Below are 20,379 nucleotides of genomic sequence, written 5' to 3' on the forward strand. Positions count from 1 at the left end.
TTCTCTCTAGATTATTCTAAAATAATAGCAAAGAAATTATTTTTAAAGTTATATTTCCCACTAGTGCTTTTTATATTGAAATTCTTAAGTAAAAAAAAATAAATAAAACAATTTGATTCACAAATTATCAAATGTTAATTCAATTTTATTTATACTTAATGAGTAAAATTCTTTATGACTAAAATAAATTGGCATGATAAAATAATGACTGTTTTTTAATTAATGGATAAATAAAACAGAGAAGTAATATTTTAATTTTTATTATTAAAGCATATAAAGTCTACATGTAGTCTTAAAGGATTTAACTGTCAAACATGTCATAAACTATTTAAAAGCGAATCCTAAAATATTACAACTAAAAGATTCACTTAACCTAGCAGGAAATGTATGTTCTCTACAAATAACTATTCATAAACTGAGTACAAAAAATGATATGATGTATAAGTTTCAGGAACCAGAGTTAATTTTGAGGATAAAGAGGAAAAAAATCATATTTGAAATATAAAATTAATGGTGCATATGTTTAAATAAATGAGTCAATTATTGAATAAATCTATTTACAAAGTCCACTCCTATAGTGAAACATCAAAACTTGGGAGAAAGGTTTGCCCTTAATAATGAAGGTTTTAATATTCTTGTGAAGTATTATATCTTTAAACATTTACATAAATAGATTTTTAAACAGATTGGTTTTATAGAATTTGGATAAAGGAATTCCAATTAAAACTGAGAAAGAAAATTACATATTGCCTCAAAAGAAACATCTGTGATTATTTGCATTACAAAATGAGAATTAATGCAAATCTTAATATAGATGCCACTTTTCTAGGGGAGACGTCCCTGCTACTAAGACCGGGCCAGGTGCTACTGATATACATTTTCTAAGCCTCTTGTACTTGTCCTTTACAGAATTTGTTACAATTACACTTAATTATTTTCTTTTTGTGTTTGCTTTCACAGGAAATCATTTAGGGCAAGGAGCAGGTTTCTTTTATTCATTCCTTTATTACTATTCCTATCAGCTAGCCCTGTGTCTGGCTTATAAAAGATACTTAACAAATATATATATATCCACACACACACATACATACATGCAACCCTTGGTTGACCTTACGGATTTCAAGGACCTTGTCAGCTTACAATCTTTTACTTTTTATTTTTTATACCTACAACACCTGCTCTTCCTAGGTGGTCTCCCATCTAAGTACTAACCAAGCCCAACCCTGCTTTGCTTCTGAGATCAGATGGGATCGAGGCTTGTTCAGGGTGGCATGGCCGCAGACTAGCAAATATATTTAAATGAATGATAATTAATCAAACAAAATACTTTAGCCAGTTATGCAGTAATTAAGCCCCCTCCAAGCCTCCAAGAGTTCCACCATTAAGAGGAAAGAGAAGACATATTCAGATTTATGAGTTTATGGTTTTATTGAGATATGGCTGTTTATTCTTACAATGTAAATTGCAGCGCTGTGTTAAAAATTTATCTTAAAAGCAGATCTTTATAAGGAGAATAAATTGGGGGACTGGGTGAAAAGGTGAATGTATTAAGAAGTACAAATTGACAGACAAAATAATCAGGAGGATGTGAAGTACAGCATAGGGGATATAATCAATAACACTGTAATAATTATGTATGGTGCCAGGTGGGTACTAGACTCATGGAGAGAATCACTTTGTAAGATATATAAATGTCTAACCACTATGCTGTGCACTTGAAACTGATATAATATCAAATGTCAACTGTAATTAAAAAAAAAATTAAGAAAAATATTTAAAATAAGAGAATAAGTGCTTGTCTCTATCTCCTTATACATGTAAAAAAACCATGTACATAAAGTCATGAATGTAGTGGTAAGCAGATTATTTCAGGAACTGAAATGTTATATTGTTTATGAAATGTACTAAATAACAACTTGGCAGAGTAATACCACTAGAATTGATAGTATTATTTCCTCGAACTGTAGATACTGCCACATCAAAGACCTCAAACAATAATGATAAAAAATGTAAGACATATATAAAATTAGTTTTAAAATTGTCTTTTGAATCTTAGGCAAACATTCAAAGAGCTGCCAAACAAGTGTATTGTTATAAATGACTATATTTGGAATTATACCAGTCAATATAGTTGGTAAATAGAATTTTTAAAAAATAAATATTATGTACTTTAAGCTTTAATTTCAAGGATATTCAAATTGAGTATTTTCTCCTAGTTTTTAGAATTTTAGATTAATAAGAGAACTTTAATAAGCATATATGCATATGCTTATTGGAACTCAAGAAAAATAGAATAGAATTTTTAAAAATTAATATCAGCCACATTTTAGAAAAGAAAAAACTGAGACTCAAGTGGCTTTGTGACTTGCCCAATGTCACACACTTAATAATTATCAGGAGTAAAAGTATTCTAATACTTTTTTTTTCCTATTTTTACATGATAATATATATTTTCAGATGAACTCTCTAGAGGAAAAATAAATTAATATACAGAATGACCTTTACATATTTAAAATATAGTCATATACTTCATTGTTCAGTATTTCCAACAAAGCTGTATTTAAGATCACATGAATAAGTTCTAAACAGTAAACACTTTTAGACACAATCTAGAATACACATTTAAATTGGAAAGAGATAGACCTGTCTCAGAGTGGTAAATATATTTTAAATCACATCTCTTACTTTATGTAATCAAATAGAGAAACTCAGTATTTGATATTTAGTATGATCTATTTGCTATTTTCATTTAAATGAAGAATGCTTTTACCACTAGCTCTGCAGATACAGTATGAAATAGACATCAGTTATGAAATTTTAAAATTTCTTTTACTCTTATCTTTTCTTCTGATTCTTTTCCTGAGTAGATAGATTACTATGTATTTTACAACTATAATTTGTTATTTTACTTTTCCCTTATAATTAATTTTTAATAAATCTGACTGCTTTCTGATAATTTAAAATACAGACAATCAATATATCTGACAAAGACCAAGAACAATTTTGCATAACATCTCTAAGCTATAACGTATTTAGGATAAATATATAAATGCACTTATCCATTACAGGTTTTGGTTATGGGTTAGAAAGAAACCTTCCTCTATTCTAAAGTTCTTTTAACTGGCTGAATAGTCAAATCCACATGAAACAGATTAATAAGAGAAAATAACCAAGTATAATTATATACGTATATGAAACCCCACATACATGAGAGTGTCAGAGACCCTGCATGCCTGAGAAGTTTAGAGACAGAAAGGGAAAAAGAGGTATATATGACATTCTTAGCTAAGGATGAGGTAAGGCAACTTGAGGCTTTAGAAGGCCACTACAGGATGATAAAACGAATAAATATTTATTAATTAGCAGTTTGCCCTGCCATATAGATAGGTCAAAACGAAGGTCATCTGTAATAACCTCTTATTATGGTATGGGTAAGGTCCTTAATTCAAATCTTCTGGGGGCGGGGCAAAAGTTTCTCTTGAGCCCACAGAGTCTTTATTGCCTTTAGTTCAAAATCATCTGCACACCACAGAGATATATCTTGGGGTGACTTGTTTTGAGCCCCTGAATGCTCGAATTTGGAATTCAAAAGATCAATATAGTCTATTATTGCAAATTAAAAAAATAAGATCCACAAAATGCCTACTTTACCAAAATAATAATAATAATAATAATAATAATAGTCTCCTGGCTGAAAATCACTAGGCATTAAAGTTTTAAAAAATTGTATTATGCTCACCAGTGCAGCCTGACTGAATCATTTCAGACTAGATTCACTAGGCACAAGGTCATTTATAATGTTCTGTATTAAGTATCGAAAGGGCAATTTTCTGATATTCTTTCATATGTTTTAATCTTTCTAACATAACTGACCCTTTGGAAGACAACTTTCTCCATCTACATGTGAAAAGCACTGAATGTTTCCTCTAGTGAATTTAAATTGCTTTTAGCAGGTTGGGTCATCTCATTTAATGGTTTCACATTACTTTATTCAGCTTGCAACTCTTAGAAACACAAAAATGTTTCACTCCAATTCTCCTTTTCAATGGAACTTAATATTGTGTTTGTACTGTTTTTTTTAAAAAAAAAATACTTTCTGGTATGTGTTTCTTTCTCATATTCTTCACTGTCCCATATACGTGGTTTTGAATGTTGAATAAAACTTTAGAATTTTAGGTTTTAATATGATTGGTAGTGGAGGGGAAATAATTTTTCTTCTATCTTTCTGAATTCTTAGCTGAGACCTCTATAATAAAAGATATACTTACGGGAGGAAAACAGGTTTGTTAGCATGTATACCTCATATATGTGGAGATTTCCCGGGAAAAAAAAAATGAATAACTTCCCCAGGTGACTCAGAATTCAGACTTAAATGCCGTTTTAATGGGGAAAGGAATACGGGCCTCTTAAAGGAGAGTAGAGTTATCTTCCAATATTTAAAGTTTGCAATTTGTCACTTCCTTTTTACAAACAACCCACATTAGTACCTGTTTTCAATCATTTTGTTTTAATGAAAAAAGTCAAAAAGCAAAAGTAGTGTTCAGCATTTGTTTTGCAGCTAGCTGCTCTAGAGGCAGCTCTCTCCTCAGTGACAGTACCAAAGCCAAGCTCCTTCCTGGGGAACTTCACTCAGCACCTCCAGAGCATAAAGCCCCATAGCTTTGAACTGTGTCCGTGAGCATCTGTGCTTTTTCTCAATTTATTTTGTGCATCCATTAGCAAGATGTGATATAAGTTATCAGAAAAGCCTAAGAGAACTCATAAGGCTGTAAAACTGGACGTAATTAAGCATTTGATCCTGGCGAACAAAAGACATTGTGTTTGCATTGACTTTGGAGTCTAGAAATGCTCACATTTTTTTTTGCCATTCAAATTAATGGTAACTGCTTTTTCACTTTGGACCACTTCAGCTCGCAAAGGGTTTGATAGTAACACCCTATTTTTAGAGAATGGAGCAAAGCTGTAAATGACTTAGGAAAGATGGCAGGCCCTTGGAAGGAGAGATCAGAAGTCTGATAGATGATAGAGGTATGACATACATGTGTCTAGTATGGCATGGACTTCTAGTCTCCTCTCCTGTGTGTGACAAGAGTCAATCTTCCCTGGGTGGTGTGTTAAAAAACACCTCCTCCCTCCCCACATCCCCCTCCAAAGAAACAATTTAAGTTGTAATAAAGAACAAAAGCATTTATTTGTGAAAAAAAGGGGTGAGAGGGATTGCAGTCCAAGATGCACAGATTCAGGTAGCAACTTAAATTGTGCACCTGAGCGAACAAAGAAAGACAGGGTTTATAAAGGCAAAACAAACAAATGAACAAACAAAAACAAACAAACAAAAACACTGGCACAGTTCTCATTTAGGTCCTCTATGCAAATGATTTATGCTGGCTAGGTTAACAAGATTTGGTTAGATTCATTATCGAACAAATGAGGCAAAACTACAAGTCGGGTCCTCTTTGTAAAGGAAGGATGCTAGCTGGCGAAATGGACTGGCTCCTTCAAGGCTAAGAATATAGATAGTTTGGTTTCCACAAAACAAACAAACAAACAAACAAAAAAAAACTAAGTAAAATCCATTTATAGCAGTGTTGACTCAAGATATTTATGGTTTGGTGTTGAATTGAGTTTAGTAACAGGTCAGAAACTTAGTACCAGTTCTGAGAACTGAGGTATGAGACTTATATACTTCCTCAGTGGCCCTCCAAGTGCATTTTAAGTGATTCTCTTATCGATGCTTATTCCATTTTATTTTCTCCATTATCAGATGAAACTCATGGGGAGGGGATTTTTAACAACTGTATTCATTTTGGAGCCCCTATTTTTGGGTAGATAAGAAGAGTTCAGAGAAAGTCATTCCCTACATTTGCTGTTTTTCAAGTTGCTAAACCTTAATAAAATAATCAATATACCAGTGTGGAGCATTTTGGGATAATATGGCCTAAACTCTTACAGTCATATAGAAATGTCATATATGGTGACATATTCTGCTACCCTTCAATGGCCAGACATCTTTTATCTTTTTCCTACATGTTGTGATATCCCACAAAGTTGCTTTGGAATTCAATTATTGCAGCTTAATTAGAAGTATATATTAAGTAATGATTGGGCAAATCGTCTAGAATAACCTTAAAAGTTTGAATTTCTGAATTGCTTTCCACTATGCAGACATTGCTTCTTGTATCTTTCCTTCTCCCACAGGGTCATTTGAGCAAATGCCTACTACTTGCAGCTTTAAAATACTGTTAAGTTTCATGGAGAATTCCTCTGAGGAAGTACCTCAGGCCAGGCATAAAAGCGTACCTCTAGAGGCTCTCAACCTGAGCCTGCTTATTTAATTAACATTTTCTGAAATCTCACTATTTAGGTATTGTTTTGACCTGGCTTCAAGCACTCTGTTTACTTTTCACTTCCCATATTTATTGTCAACTTGCCTCTTGTCTGCCAGTTACAAGTCTGCATAGCTTCTGCTATCAAAATCATTCTATTTTATTAAGAAAATAAAAAGAATAGTATTGTAATAATGATGAAATATAATAAATCATCTTTCATAATTTCATACAAACTGTGAAATTTAAAGTTTAAAAATTAAACAATTCCTTTACATTATTTCTTATAATGAAAAATTTATATGATTTATATTAAAGAGGATTTAGCAAACATCTACCATATTTCTTAGCCTCTTTCTTTGTCAACATGCCTCCCCAGAGTGGTACATTTGTTACAATTAATGAACTTACATTGACACATCATTATCATCCAAAGTCATAGTTTATGTTAGAGTTCATTCTCATTGTTATACATTCTATGGGTTGGGACAAATGTATAATGACAAATATCCATCATTATAATATCATGCAGAGTAGTTTCACTGCCCTAAAAATTCTCAGCACTCTGCCTACTCATCCCTGCCTCCCTACTAATTCACAGCAACCACTTATCTTATTGTCTCCATGGTTTTGTCTTTTCCAGAATATCATATATTTTGAATCATGAAGTATGTAGCCTTTTTAAAATTGGTTTCTTTCATTTATTAATATTTATTTAAGATTCTTCCATGTTTTTACATGGCTTGATAGCTCATTTCTTTTTAGCACATTATTTGAATATATCACAAGTTATCATTCACCTACTGAAGGACATCTTGGCTGCTTTCACCTTCCACAAATATGAATGAAGCTACTATAAACATCTGTGTGCAGATTTTTCTGCGGACATACATTTCCAACTTCTTCTGGTAAATATGAAGAAGTGTGATTGCTGAATCATATGCTAAGTGTATGTTTAGTTTTGTAAGAAACCACCTAACTGACTTCCAAAGTGACCATACTAATTTGCATTCCTGCTATAAAAATAGTTCTTAAAATTCCACAACATATATTTAAAACAATATTAATATGCTCTTAAAAAAAGAAAAAAGTAAAATGTTATGACATGGTAATATAGAAAACATAGTTGAGCGAGAAGTTGATATTGACATAAAGTTTGTGTGAAACTGTAAGTATCTAGGGCTGAAACAGAGGACAGTGGGTAATGGGGATGAAGAAATGGTGAGAGAAGCAGGTAGAAAGGAAGATCGTATCGGATAAGTTTCAGGAAAATGATATTTGTATTCACAAAAAGTAGAGAGAATCTACCCATTCATAATTAAAAGACTGGTATATTAATATGCTTGGTCGGAACTTCAAAAAACAAAAGTATCTGTTGTGCTACATTCTTTTGAACAAATGTAACACCTTTCCATATCTAAAAATCTAACTCGTTTTTGTTTGCCTTTATTCCCTCATATGTTATCAATTTTCTCTTTAAGAGAGCCTTTGAAATTTTATTATTTGTGAGTATAAGACTCTCTAAAGGGGCTGATAAAAAGCAATATCTGAAAAGGGGTAGAGGCAGATTTTAGATTGTAGTCACACGTAAAGAAAATTTCTGAAATAGATGTGTCAAGAACTTAAGTGTGGTTGTCCCAGAAGCCAGCCTATGGCCATTCCCCTAATCAATGTCTTCATGTAGATATTGAATAACTATCAAACATCATGTTTCAAGCTGTTTGAGTTGCTAGTCTTTTTTTTCTTCAGCAATAAACAATTTTATTAGTGTTATTTAAAAAAAAATTCCAAAGGTCTAGAATATACACATTGAGCAATATCTTTTCTTTAACACTTATTTTCAAGAGACATTTAGAGAGTTGCAAAGATGGTATAGGGAATTCCCATATTGTGGGAATAGCAAAATTTTAATATAATAATATAGCAACATTTTATTTCCTTTAAATATTGAGTCAAATTCCAAAACCAACATTTTGTTAGACAATTGCAATAAATAATATCAAAATCTTCTTTGGCTAGATGAATCATTTTTATCCTAAATATCAAAATGTGTTTTTGAGTTTATATTTTGAGTTTGTATTTATTTAATTTAGCACTCAGCATCCTATAAGAGAACATAAATATCATTTACTTTTATCGATTTATATGCATCATGGCATTTTTTATTCCACAAATGCTAAGTGACACAAAATTTAATTAAAAGCCAACATTTAATATGTTGTCATAACTAAATGAATCCAGCTAGTTTTGTCTGGGTGGAATAGCATAAAACTTTTATGAAGTATTCTAGGTAATCAGGCTTAATTAATTTTACCATGCAAGTGCCACTTAACTTGGGACAAAATAGTATACCCATCATTCCACAAAAGAAAAATCATCTTTCTGACTAGAACTACATCTTCTGAAAGTGCTTTGCAAAATACAAACACATGATTGGCAATTACTAAGAAAGTTTGTGTTACATAGAAGAAAAATAGTAAAATGCTGTCTCTAAAATCTTAATCATAAATGTGTTCATTATGTCAAATATAGCCCAATAAAGATGATAAAGTTTAAGGCAAGAGCAAAGTGGTATATGTAATTTATGTTTATTTTGTCTCAAAAACTAATATATCTGAGGTTTCTTTCTTCCTTTATCAGTTTCTAAAAGTGTTTTTCACCTATATGATCTGTCACTTCAATTCCAATAATATATCCAAGATTGGACTTTTATAGGATTTTCAAATATAAAAGTAACAGAAGAAAATTGGGCGGCAGAGGCGGGAGGGGGAGGGGTACAAAGCACCAAAATGGGAGTGTCTCTTTTTACATAGGCTGTTCAGAAAACTTGATTTAAAAAAAAAAAAAATCGAATGGATTTTTAGTGCTTCTATGTGGGCTAGTAGCAGGGTAGAGCTCAACTTTATGGGGCTTGAAGTCTCTGCAATTATGAGAGTTCTTCTTAAGAAATATAATAAAAAGTTAGTTGTGAAAGTAAACATTTATTTAGCTAGAGAAAAGAAGTTGCAACAAATTATAAATTTGAATACACTGGAAATGTCATACACATAAAAATCCAGAAAAGTAACATATTATTTAATTTAGGGTCAGCTCACCTAAAACAAAATAACAAAAAATACATAATTATGAGTAAGGTGACTAGCAGGCAGAAAGAAGCATAGTACAACCCTTATTAAGAACAGGATATTGTAAGCTTAAACAATAAGAGATTTGCTATTGAAAGATTGTAATGAATGTTCAGCATACATAGAGACAAATGGAGATGACAATAACAGAAAAGGGAAAGATTCAACGATCCAAATTCCCGGAGAGGAATGGAGATAACATATATATATATATACATATATATATATATATATATATATATATACATATATATATATAACTATCCTTTATTTATTCATAATGCTAACCACATACCAAAGATTCAAAACTGAAGTATATAACATAAAACAAGAAGGGCCAGAAGGAAAAATCCACAGAACCCAACCGAAATTAAAAAAAAAAAATAAATAAACAAATAATAATAATAATAATAAAAAAACAGAAACACAAGTCAAGGAAGCAATGGAAACACCAAACTACCAGAAAACAAAAGATAAAATGGCTATAGGAAAACCTCATATTTCAATAATCATTCTAAATATAAATAGACTGAACTCAACAATAAAAAGGTACAGAATTGCAGATTTAATCAAAAAACAAAACCCGACCATACACTGCCTCTAGGAGACACATCTTGGTTCCAAAGACAAATATAGGCTCAAAGATTTAAGACCCATTCTCAAACTCTTCCAAATAATTGAAAAGAAGACAATACTTTCTAACTCATTTTATGAGAACAATATTACACTGATACCAAAACCTGGTAAAGATAACACAAAAAAAGAAAACTACAGACCAATATCCCTCGTGAACTCAGATGCAAAAATCCTAAATAACATCCTAGCAATCTGAATACAGCAACATGTTAAAAAGATTATACACCATGATCAAGTGGGCTTCATCCCAGGGGCTCAGGGATAGTTCAACATATGCAAATTGATTAATGTGATACACCACATAAACAAATTAAAAAATAAAAATCATATGATCATATCAATAGATGCAGAAAAAGCCTTCAAAAAGATACAGCATCCATTTATGATTAAAACACTTGACAAAATCAATATAGAAAGAAAATAACTTAACATAATAAAGGCCATCTATGACAAACCCTCAGCTAACATTATACTTAATGGTGAAAAACTATAAACCTTCCCTATAAGATCAGAAACAAGACAAGGCTACCCACTATCACCACTATTATTTGATATAACATTGAAGGTCCTAACAAATGCAATCAGACAAGAGAAAGATATAAAAGCCTTTCAAATAGGAAATGAAGAATTCAAACTGTCACTATTTGCAGATGACATGAATCTCTATGTAAAAAACCCTAAAGACTCCATAAAAACACTACTAGAAATAATGAACAAATACAGTAAAATTTCAGGATACAAAATCGATGTTCAAAAATCTATAATATTTCTTTACTCTAATAATGAGTTATAGAAAAAAAAGAAATGAAAAAAATTCTTTTGCAATTGCAACAAAAAGAATAAAATGCCTAGGAATAAATTTAATGAAACATGTGAAGGACCTATATAATGAAAACTATAAGACTCTTTTAAAAGAAACTGAAGAAGTCATAAAGAAATGGAAAGATATTCCATATTCTTGGATTGGAATAATCTTCCTACTTCTTAACACTCAAAGGTCAACTTTAACAAACATGGATATCTACTATGTTTTTCAAATAAGTAGTTGATGCCAAAATGGATCTAATAAGCCGAATGGTTCATTTAATAATGACCTCCAGATATTACACCAATAAAGCATTCCATTGGGAGGCAAAAAGCAAAAATATTTCATTTCTTTACCATACTGCTGAAAGGTTTTAGGGAATAATAATTCTGAGCACTGGGTTTAGATTTAGATTGACCTATATCTGAATCCTGGTTCTGCCACTGACCAACTACTTACTAATTGGTTTAGGTATTATAAAGAAATGAAATCAATCAATCAGTCAATCTCTATCTTAGATATAGTAGACTTCCTAGGCACTAGAAACTTTGAGGCATTAGGAATTTTTCTCTGAATATTTTTGCATTCCTCTTTTCTCGATCATCTTAAACTTTAAAAAGATGTAAACATGAGTCATTCAGACAACACAATACAGGGAGCTTTTCTTCATGACCCTTAAATAATCATCTCTCCATTCAACTATTATTTACATAAATAATTGTATAGCAACCAAACATGCAGTATGCCTTATCATCTATGCATTTTGCTTATTTGGGTTTTTCAAAGATACTTCCTAATTTTGTACTAAGTATGCTCTAAATGTGTGCATGTGAGTCAGACCAATGCATTATCACAAGGGTCACTTTTATCACTTTAGTTCTGATAATGCTTTATAAGATATTTTCACAATGGTGTTCCAGTAATAATTTATTAGGAGGCTAAATCATAGTGTTGATAGAGAGTAGAAATTGGCCAAAGAATAACTTAGTCATTTACAATATTAAAAATTATACACTATACATGGAGCTTGTTCTCATTTTTAAAAATGGAAATATTAATGTATGCTATTAACTTAAATAATGTATCACCCATGGACAATAAGTTGGACTTTGCTTAATTAAAACCAGAGTCACTTAGTATTTTATTTTCTCTGAATGTATATTAAATAGCAACATAAAAATCATGACAAAATGTGTATATTATATCTCACCAACTTGAAGTGATGATAGTATATAAGAAGACAGTACACTATTAGACAATTATTATGCTTTGCAACTATGCACGCTGAATTCCTTTATACTAAAAAGTAATTTACATGTATGTAAATTTCTATTTTTCCAGAAATCATGATATTGCATTTAGATTTTTTTAAATGAACCAGATATTTATTTTTCCTATAGTTACTAAGCTTAAACTTTTTACATTAATTAATTAATTGATTGATTGATCGTATGGTGACATTAGTTAATGAAATCCAATGCTTCGGCTGTATACTTTAACAGTAAGGCATATATATATTTACACTGTGTATTCATCTCCCATAGTTAGATTTCTTTTGATAGCCTGAATTTTCAGTTTGTTCAAGTAAAAAAAGAATCAGATGACTAATAGAAATGTGATTTTGGAGCTAATGTTTTTTTTCCGAAAGTGTCAAGGTGTTTTTACCAGTGATAAAATTTTCACTATTACTATCTCAGTATCTAAATCAAGGTCTTCTGGTAGTCTGCTAGTCATATTCTCAAACCAATTTTTCTTTATGTAATGGAATTATGTACATATAACTAAATTTGTGATCAATAAGATTTAAGCAAAAAAATGATATACACAATTTTCATAAGATCCCAAACTAAAACCAAGCCACTTATGAAAATATGGAAAGAATTAACATCTTTACAATATTACCTCCCTCTTCATGAAGACAACATTTTTCAAATATAAATTGTTTTTAGTGTCTTTCAATAAATTAATTTTTCCATACATTTCTTTCTTAAATTGTCAAAAACATTATTCCTAAATATTTATATTTGTTATTATTATAAATATGTATCATTTTACTATATTTTCTAATCAATTGATTATTTTTAAGATCACATATCTGGAAAATTTAGCTTCTTATTAATTCTAGAAGTCCTTTGTAGATATTATTTTGTATTTTCTGTGAAAAAAATTACATAATCTATTTTTTTCTTTAGGGGGCATTGGCTAATAGCTATGCTTTTCTTTATTTTGATTTACTTCTGGACAGGCTAGAATATTTACTTAGAAAGTAGGATGCTGAAAAAAGAAATCATAAAAAAGTGTCATTTATAGATAATAACAAGTTTTGGGGTATGGCAAAATGTGTCAGTGGCTGAAGTATGAGGAGGGATGAGAACATTCTTATCCAAGTAGTCAAAAGAACTCAAAAGCCCACTTATTGTAGGAATCTAGGTAAAAACTGAAATCAAATGATATTGGTAGTCTTAGTAAGAGATAAACTGTAAGCCAGAAGCAATGGTCCTTACGGAATGAAAAGGAATGGTACTGGGAATTGTATATACTTCATTAGGAATAATAGAAAGTAGAATCTTCTAATGTTATAAATTTCAAAATTGAAGTTGTTAGGGAGGGGAGCGGAGAGAGGGAGGGTAGTCTGAAAGCAGTAGCGAAGATTAAGGAAGAAGCCTACCCTCCTCCCAGTATATGAAGGTGCATGTGAGGAAACACCCAGTACTGGGAAGGCCACAGGGAAGCAGAGTAAATCTGTATCTCAGTTAAAACAAGAAGGTAAAGGAGATGTTCAGAGAGGTTTTTTCAGATTATGAGGGAATTCATTAACTACTGACTCCAAGTTCCAGAAAGTACAACGAACATATTTCAAAGTCGACTTAGGTGGAAAATAGATTAAGAGAAGATGATGTAAAGGAGGTCAAATAAAAGGTGACAGAAGGAAACTTAACTTTGGGTGGTGAGCACAATGCAATACACATATGATATATTATTAAACCGTACACTTGAAACCTATTTAATTTTATTAACGAAATCACTCAGATAAGTTTAATAAAAATAAAAGAAGGAGACACACAAAACCACAAAATCAAAGTCAGGGAATAGGGTGACCAGTTTCATTGTAGTCGCTGACATCACTGGTCTCATAGTGATGGGCTGTGTGTGGTAAGGGTTAGGAGGAGAGGTGATTCAATCATAATAATTCTGTATTTGGAAGCTATTTTTACCTAGCAATCCATTCATGAAGTTAGGATGTGGTCTTATTTCCAAAAATAAAACAAAAATTCTATGAAATATAGATTTATTTCTTATGTGTTTTGGATTAAATACAGATATATTAGCTGCTTTGAACCACCAATTAAAAAGTATAAATAACAATAAGATAAGGTGTAATTGGTTCTTTGATCTACATTAATATTTGCAGTACATTTTGTTCTTAAATATATATATTTTAGATGGTAAGTGATTAATATTTTAGTTCAAGGTCTTTAGAAAACAGATCCTGGAGAAAAACTTGGAAGTCAAAACTCTCTGTAGGAGTGCAACTCCATGGAAGCAAGAGTATAAGGGCAAAGGGGAAGTAGAGAAAGCATAAAGTGTTTTGTTTATTTCTTGTAACAAACCCAACTTAATGCTTGGTCTCAGATGACATTTTCCCAGAGGCCAAATGAGCTCACTGTATCTCAGAATTATATATTTAAGTGAAAGAAAAAGATAATAATTTAACACATAGATCCTGAAAAACTCTAATTTCCTTGTGGTTGAAGTCCAACCCAAGGAGAACTAACACTTCCAAACCTCTGGATTGCCCGAGCTTCCACAATTCTTGCCCAATGAGTGAGGAGGCACAGAGATCTTTTCTTGTCTTTTGGCAGAATATGAGGTTCCTTGATTTCTAATTGACGTGGAGGCCACAGCAGCAACCTGGCTCTTTAGCATCTGGAACAGTGGATCTTGAGTAATACCAGTTCAGCAAACTAGCAAAGCAAGTGTTTAGAGTCTGAGGCAATGCATATCCTTAGTAAATCATAGCTTCTCTATGGGCATGTATTCACTCACATACTTTTTTTAATATAAGGATGTTGATGAAAAGAAAAGGCCCACAATCCTTTCCTAGGATGGGCCATGCAACTGCAATCCTTCACTGTCAAGGCCAGTTATATTCTCTCGAAAGAATAAAAAAGGATGAACAAACCAAACTACATTCCTTGCCAGTGCAAGGACTCAAATGTTACTCATCAATTCACCTCTGCTAGTCTTTCATATGGGTGATCTGGACCTTCATCTGCTTTCTACTTGTGGACCATGCTTGTTGCCATTGGCCTTTCATCATTACTGCAAGGCATAAAAAGCACAAAGACATACCCAAGAACATTGTTTAGGTTTTAAAAATATCTCTCCTTGCTCCTACTATTTATCAGTAAATTTAAACACTGAGGTATTTAAAGTTATTTTCTCCAGCATGTATAGCAATTCCTTTCTTTGCATGCCAGTCTTCCGGATGAAAAATAAAAAAAAAAGTTTTCAAAATGACCAGGTCGCATCTGTTATCTTCGAGTTCAGTGAAATCTTCATGCTTTCCCCTGGAAGGACAGTTTCCCAAAGCAGAAGCAGGTTCTCTTCCTCATAGGGCCTAGGCTTGTAGAGATGAGAAGCGCAAATCCCACAAGTGGGGGCACTTGGAATAATGATGAGATGAGTTAGTCTTACCTTTTGGTTTCCAGACCTAAAGAATTCCAAACAAAAAGCCATATACTGGTCATTACTCAGTGCTGGGATATTGGGGCAATTTGTAACAACAGAGAATCCTATAATCATGCACTCATGTTACTACTACTTCTTTCCGGTAAAATGGATCCTTTTGGCTAGTGATAACTTATATGGAATACTAAATGGACACATTAAGCATTCTACAAATAGTGGTGTACTCCTACTTGTGAGTCCACAAGGAAGGCAAGCCTATATCTTGAATATATATTTATTTTGTTAAGGAAAATTACTATACCCACCAAGATGAAAGAAATCTAGTGTAATAAACCTGTCATGGGTTCCTGGCTGTTTCACATAAGGAATGGTGCTATAATGACATTTCAGTGTTGATTTCTGCTGATAAAAAGTAGGTGTTTCAGCAGTTATTTTAACTACACAAGCTTCAATGGGAAGGAACTGAAGGTTTTGAGGGTTTATACAGATCCTCATTTATGCTTTCATGGCCACTTTCTTCATTAGACCCTGGTGTTAGCTCGATAATTGTTAAGGTGAGAGATGGCTGATTTCAGAGAAAGAATCAACCTGTGCACTGGTTGCCAAGACCTTTCTCTGCAGTGCGTATTTTCTGGAAAGTGTTGATATGAGACACAAATACCCACATGCTTTGTTATCACTCCCATAGATTCTGTCCCCATGAAATTTCCCCAGACCCCCTTGATATTGAATCTTCTAGTCTTGCTCATTTCAGACTCCTGAACAACAGTTTTCCATTTTCTCCTGCATAGGAGTTAGTGTATAAACCCGAAGTAGTGTAAATCCCCAGGTAAGCCATATTTCCTTTATACAAATTTAATGATGATTGTACTTCTTGCAGCTCTACCCACTGAGAAGATTCTCCTTTAGGTTCACCTTAGAATGTGGCTATATTGTGGCAACCGTACAGTTTTAGCTAATGCTAATGAATTACACCAATCTGACTATAAGCTATGCTCAATTTCTTTCTGCCTCCTTGTTGTCGTAGGAAATCACTTGTGGGGCCATAGACTTTAATTGAGAGAAAAGTGCCAGTGTAACATAGGTAAGTAATATGGGAATCTAGGCCATTTTCTCCAGTGAATTATTTATGCCTTCATGACCAGCTCAGGATGAAGCCAAATTGACCTGACCACATTTCATGACACATGGTCAGTTAGCTTCTATCTCATCGATGACTGGATATATATTCACTTGGTATCCTATGACACTATGAAACTATTTTTCACATAAAGTATGGTTCTCTGCTGTAGTAGGCATAACATTTTTCCAAAATCATTGGAGTCTACATTTATCTCTTCTCTTAGGACTCACTAGAAACTCCGCAAAGCATTTTTATCCACCAAAGACATCTTAAGCAATTGTACATGTTAGACAATGTATCAAAAATAGAAAAAAAAAATCTATTTTGTCTTAGCCTACATATGGTACAAATCTTGCTGTTCAGATCTCAACTGATAAATGAATTTCAAAACCACTTTCGAATGCCATAATGCTGCCTCTAAAATCCAGAGTGACTTTTACACAATTGTGCCTCTTTCTTAGTGGTAGGAGGTCTGAGACAAAAAACTCTTTCTTTATCCTGAAGGGAATATTCTGGCATGTTCCAGGACAGTTGATTTCTAAACATTTCACCATTATAGAAAGCCCCTGAATCATGGTGGAATTTTTCTCCCACCCTCTGGCACACACGTGTCTTACTAGAAAATCTAGTGCAATTGCTACTTTCTGGTCATCACATTTAATGAATATGATAACAATGATATGTGACAAATATGCTGTTCAGCAAAATGACAATAAAATCCATGGAATGGGTAAACCATGAGACTTAACTGGCAGTAAAGATTTAATGCTAACTTAGCAGGTGGTTACTAAGAACAACATAACTGTTTTTATTTTACCTCTTCAGATGATCTTGAGCTTATCTAAAGAAATGGAGGTAACTAAGAAAGGCAGGATTTTGTCAGTCCAGTAGTTCTCAAAACTGGTTGTCCATTGGAAGCATCTGTGAAAACTTTTGGTATTAGAGCTATAATATACTCTAGAGATTTTTATTTAACTCATTTGGAATGAAGCATGGATATTTTTAAAGGTATTTTTCAAAGGTTCCCAGTTATTTATAATATAAAGACAACATCTGAGAACTATTTTAATTAGACTCTTGGAGGATAGGGACTAAATAACAGGACCAGGAATGTGATTAATTAGTTTGCCATAATTACTTATGCTTCCAACTGAAAAATAATACATTTCTAACAGTGAGAGCCAATCATCTCCAACCCACCTTCCTCTAAAGGGACAAGTGATTATTTCATTTTAAGCTCTATTTATTGATGGGGTAATGAGTCTACCACTTAGGAAGTCAGGGACCTAGAAGCAGATAGAGCTCCTGGTAAAACTGTTACCCTGTTACCTAATGTGACCTTGTAGTTAAACGTAGAAAGGGTGCTGCTGGAAGAACCGATGTGCATTTACATAAGTACTTTTTAGTATGCTGTATTCCTACAATTTTATGGCATTTGGAGTTTGTTTGCTTTTGGTTTGTTTACTTAGTTTGTATTATTCTAATAATATACAAACCAAGTTAGAATAAATAATTAAGTTCAACAAATGGCATAGAGTACGTAATTAAATTTAAGCAATTTCCATACTCAAGCATTTTTAGATGCTGGGATGATAAAAGATCAAATAATTCCTAATTCAAGATATTCACAATCTAGTAAAAACCAATTGTAGTTTGATGAACTAATACTGCTACGGTTACTATGCATAAGATAATTTTCTTACGTAATTCTGTATCACTTTGATAAGTATTATTATCCTCAACTTACAGAAAAGCAAACTAAGTCTCAGTGGGTTTAAGTAAAATGTTAGTTTCATATCTATTTAATTTTAGAAATGAGATTTTAATTCAAGTTCTTTTGGTTTCAAAAATGATTGCAATTTCACCATACTGTACTGCTTCTAGTTGTAGAGCTTCAGAGGAAGGTTTCTGTCATTTATATTTATGGGGTCTAATGTAGTGTAAATAATAATAAGGTACATATAATAATGAAGTAATAATTTTTATTGGTTTAATATATTTGAATCACCAGAAATATTCAAATAAACCAGTTTTTTTCAGTCTTTGAATCACTCAAAAATTTGCCCCCAAAAATCTGTTAAATCATCTTCAATTTATCTAATTAAATTTTTTTTAAAATTATTCTATAGAGAATTATGAGTTAATAGATACATTTGCCTACACTTTTAAAATCATGTAAGAATGTATCTATATTGATTTTTATATTCAAAATTGCTTTTTAATCCCCTATCTCTGCAGTAAAATGTTATGGATTTTTTTCAGTTAGCAAGTTAAAATTTTTTTCTTTTTCAGATTTCATTGTTGAAATATTAAGTTCAAGGACAAGTATTTTTTCGTGCCTCTCAAATATAGATTTTTCTTACAAATGTCCTTTGCTTTAATGAAAGTTTCAAGAGAATATGACCCATGCCCATTTCTCCTTTATCATTTCCCCGGAGTCCCTTTAATTTGTTCAGAATTCACTCTTTCCCTGTCTTAGTGCTCACATGGAGAACTGTGATGAGCACTATCTATGGGTAGCCTTTAACTTAAATTTTACAGCTGTGACCCAACTGGTTATTCTGTACGTTTTTTGTTGTTCTTATTAAGAGATAAATTTCCTGAAACGTTTGTTAGTTTAAGTATAGTAATAAAACTTTAGTTTACTTAAACTAATTTTATTCCCCCTCAATGTCTGTTATTCCCCCATTTTAACTGATTTTTTATATATACCCTTTAAGAAGTCTTAACACACACACACACACACACACACACACACACACTGAATGCCTCAAAAACTATGAAAAAAAATTAAATTTTAATTCTCTTCTCAGTTTAGACATATAAAGACTAAGGACACTTTTTTTTTTTTTGGCTGAAGAAATATCTCCTGAGACCCATAAAACCTGACTATACAAGATATCAAAATTTATATTTAAAACTTTATGATTTTCATATGCCTCTCTTGGAATGTCTTTTTTTCTTTCCTCCCCCACTTACTTCGTTGTAGTTTCTTAAAGTCTAGTAAAAAATCTCTTTTCCTGTGGACTCACCTTTGAAGAAAATTATTTTCAAAAATAAAAATTCTCTACATAGCAATAGTGGACTTTGTTATAAAAAGCAAGATGGAACACATTTTAATGTTTATACAGTTCTGATTCTTATAAAAATCTCATGTACTTTTATATTTAACGATCAGTGAAATTGAAAGAATTAACATTTCATATTTCATCTCATAGTCCACTTTTTAATTCACTTTTACATTGTATCAGAAGAAACTGTCTTTTTCAAAGATATTTCAAAGTATTAACCACTTTTGTAATTTTAAAACTAGAGTATTTTTAGGATTATACTTTCAATATGTATATTACCTAAGTGGAAAAATAAGCATTAATGATTAATATTACTAGAGTATTTCAGAAAAATAAAATCACAATTGAATGTCTTTAACTTATATTTCTATGTTAAATTATACTAGAGCTTCAAATTCTGATGTTGAAAATGTTCAACAGCATGTTAAACATAATGTAATGACATTTTAAATAATTATTGTACAAATGATAGAGATATGTTAAAGATCTTTGCTAACTGAGTGACATATTTGAGAATGCTGATTGTTCTGTTTCAAAACATGAAGATCTTTCTTTGTAACTTCGATTTATTTTAATGAACATCCTTGATCCCATTAAAAAG

The 20,379-nt window shown here is 31.9% G+C and overlaps 1 pseudogene; it reads right to left on the reverse strand.

Moving 5' to 3' along the window:
* Window positions 1-1,163: 1,163 nt before the first annotated feature.
* LOC118609616 lies at window positions 1,164-1,283 on the reverse strand (annotated as a pseudogene).
* Window positions 1,284-20,379: the final 19,096 nt, after the last annotated feature.

This window comes from Rousettus aegyptiacus, unplaced genomic scaffold, assembly GCF_014176215.1.
Source record: "Rousettus aegyptiacus isolate mRouAeg1 unplaced genomic scaffold, mRouAeg1.p scaffold_m13_p_11, whole genome shotgun sequence".
NCBI classification, from domain to species: Eukaryota; Metazoa; Chordata; class Mammalia; order Chiroptera; family Pteropodidae; genus Rousettus; species Rousettus aegyptiacus.